This window comes from Montipora foliosa, chromosome 1 (assembly GCF_036669935.1).
Source record: "Montipora foliosa isolate CH-2021 chromosome 1, ASM3666993v2, whole genome shotgun sequence".
Lineage (NCBI taxonomy): Eukaryota > Metazoa > Cnidaria > Anthozoa > Scleractinia > Acroporidae > Montipora > Montipora foliosa.
The window spans coordinates 43924216-43927141 of NC_090869.1; positions in this window are offsets into that span (position 1 = coordinate 43924216).

Below are 2926 nucleotides of genomic sequence, written 5' to 3' on the forward strand. Positions count from 1 at the left end.
GAAACCCCCCCCTCCCCCTCGCAATGTTGATAGTTGCTGGGATCCTTCGGACTGTATATGAACACAGCAGCGTAACAACATTGCGACGGGGAGGGGGGCGGGGTCAGAGAAAGACTTTGAGATATATGTAGCAAACTGTCCCATTATTTTTGGCCAGGATTGTAGATGCAGGGAAAGGCCGCAGATAGCCATATGTTTTTTGGAGTGGTTAGGGAGATTAAAATGACGAGCGCCTGGCTTAGATGCATCTTTGTCATTCTTCTCAACATCGCGAAGGTGTTCGCGGAATCGGTCACCTAGTCGTCTACCTGTCTCGCCAATGTATAATTAATTGCATAACGTACAGGTTATGCAATAAATGACATTTGCGCAAGTACATATGAAACGATCGGTGATCTTAACAGATCGCTTAGGTCCCGATATCTTGCTAGTGTTAACAATGAAAAGACAAGTTTTGCATCGTGAGCGCGCGCATTTGAAAGTGCCAGGTTGCTCGTTAGTTTTGAGCGCGCTTCTAAGTAAAATGTTGCCTACGTTTTTGTCGCGTTTGAATGAAATAAGTGGAGGTTGCGGAAAGATTCTACCAGTCTCGGGATCATTTTGAAGTAATTTAAAATTATTAAGAATGATACTTTTGACTGCGTGATTATGAGGATGGAAAGTGAGGGTGAATGGAATTCTGTCATTCCTATCTTTTTGTGACGCTTGTAGTAATGACTGTCGATCAAATTGTTGGGCGCGATGATGACCCGCTTTGACCACAGAGACAGGATAGCCACGTTTTTCGAAGAACTGGCACATCTCCTCTGATTTGCTGGAAAAATCGGAGTCATCACTACATAGACGTCGAGGTCTAAGAAATTGAGAATAAGGAATGGAGTTCTTGACTTGTGACGGATGTGATGATAAATACAACCGACAAAGGCGGCGCGGTAGTTGTTTGGCGGTCCGACCTTTACCAAAAAGAAGCTTTGCGGCAACTTTCGGATACCTCGTTTTATGCCAAAATCCAGAAAGATCTCTCTTCCAAAAATCAAAAACTTGTCAAAGACACCATTCAGAATCTCATAGTTAATCAAGAATTACCGGACACTGCCACTAATCTCATCATCAACACCCCTAGAACTTCGTGCATTTACTTCTTGCCTAAAATTCACAAACATACATACATACATACATACATACATACGTTTTATTGCAACTCCCTAAAAGGGCTTTTCAGTACAATACTACAAAAAGAACAATAATTCAGAACAAATATATGAACATAGTAACTTTGATATTCTCTAAGAGTATAAATAACATAAATATAGTAATTAAGAACAAGTATATTAACATAATTTATTGAAATATTGTCTAACTAGATTCCTTTTGAATGCATTTAAACAAGTTAAGTTCCTCAAGTCGTTACTTAATCCATTCCAGATTTTTACACCTCTATATGCAAAGCGACGCTGTCCGGTTGCTAGGCGACAACGAGGAATATTTAGGTTGTTTGCAGATCGCGTTACCCTGGACATACAGAGGATCTCATTTGTGGTTGGTCACATAAATATTTGGGAGCGAGATTGTTTAGGCATTTAAATACCATCACTGCATCATTGATATCTAGTCTATCTTTTACCTTGAGAATTCCTGGCGACTTAAGACCTTCGCTAATATGATCGAATTTTTTAAGTCCCAAAATAATTCTCGCAGCAAAGTTTTGGACCAGTTGGAGTTTATGTATATTAGCCTTAGAAGTGTTTGCCCACACCGACGAGCAATAAAAGAGCTTAGTGAACACAAAACTTTTAATGAGTAATAAAAGTGTTGGTCAGTCCAAAACATGCTTAATTCTGTTTATATGTACTAACTCATTAAAGCAACTAGAAACTGTTTTAGTAATATGAGTATCGTATGAAAGACGCTGATCTAAATATACTCCAAGGTCCCTAGCAAAGGGAACCGGTGATATAGTTTTATCGAAAATAGAAACAGATATTGGTGGTAACTGCTTAGTAAGTTGCGGTAGGTCAACAACCATTAATTTGGTTTTGTCCGGATTTAAAAGCAATGAATTTCTCGCGCACCATTTGCAAATTTTCTGAAGGTCAGCATTTACTGTAGCTATAGCATTGTGTACATTCGAAGCTTGAAATTTTAAAAACAACTGGCTATCTTCTACATAACTCAAGACTTGACTGTGAGTAACTAAGTTAATCAACCCATCAATATAGGTAGTGAAAAGTACAGGGCCTAGAATAGAACCCTGAGGAACGCCATGTGTTAAAGTTAACATTTGAGAAACGGCGTCTCCATATCGCACCCTTTGAGTCCTATCAGAAAGATAACTAGAAAACCATGAGAGACAGTGTGAGGCAAGGCCTAATCTACGTAGCTTACTTAGGAGAATATTATGATTTAAACTATCGAACGCTTTAGACATGTCTAAAAGTACCAGTATAGAAATTGATTTCTCGTCCATAGCTTTTAAAAGTTCACCAGTAACGTAGATAAGGGCAGTCCCTGTGGAATGTAGTTTCCTATTGCCATTTTGGTGAGTGGAGAGTTTATTGTTTACGGAGAGAAAGTCAACAAACTGTTTATGAGCAAGTCTCTCACACACCTTGGATAAGGTAGGAAGCAAGGAAATTGGTCGATTGCAAGAAGGCTCGTCCGAATTTCTGTCTTTGGGAATCGGGATAACTTCTGCAGTTTTCCATGCTTTTGGGAAGACACTCAACTCAAATGAACTGTTAATCAATCTGGTAATTGTGGTGGAAGTGGCTGGTAGGCTGTCCTTTAAGATTCTTGCAGATATCTTATCATATCCAGGTGCTTTATTGCAGGATAGGCCCATAATTACAGATCTCACTTCTCTTTCAGTAACAGACTTAAAGTTGAAGCAATCAGAACAGTCATATGAAGTCGTAAGTTCTTGTTG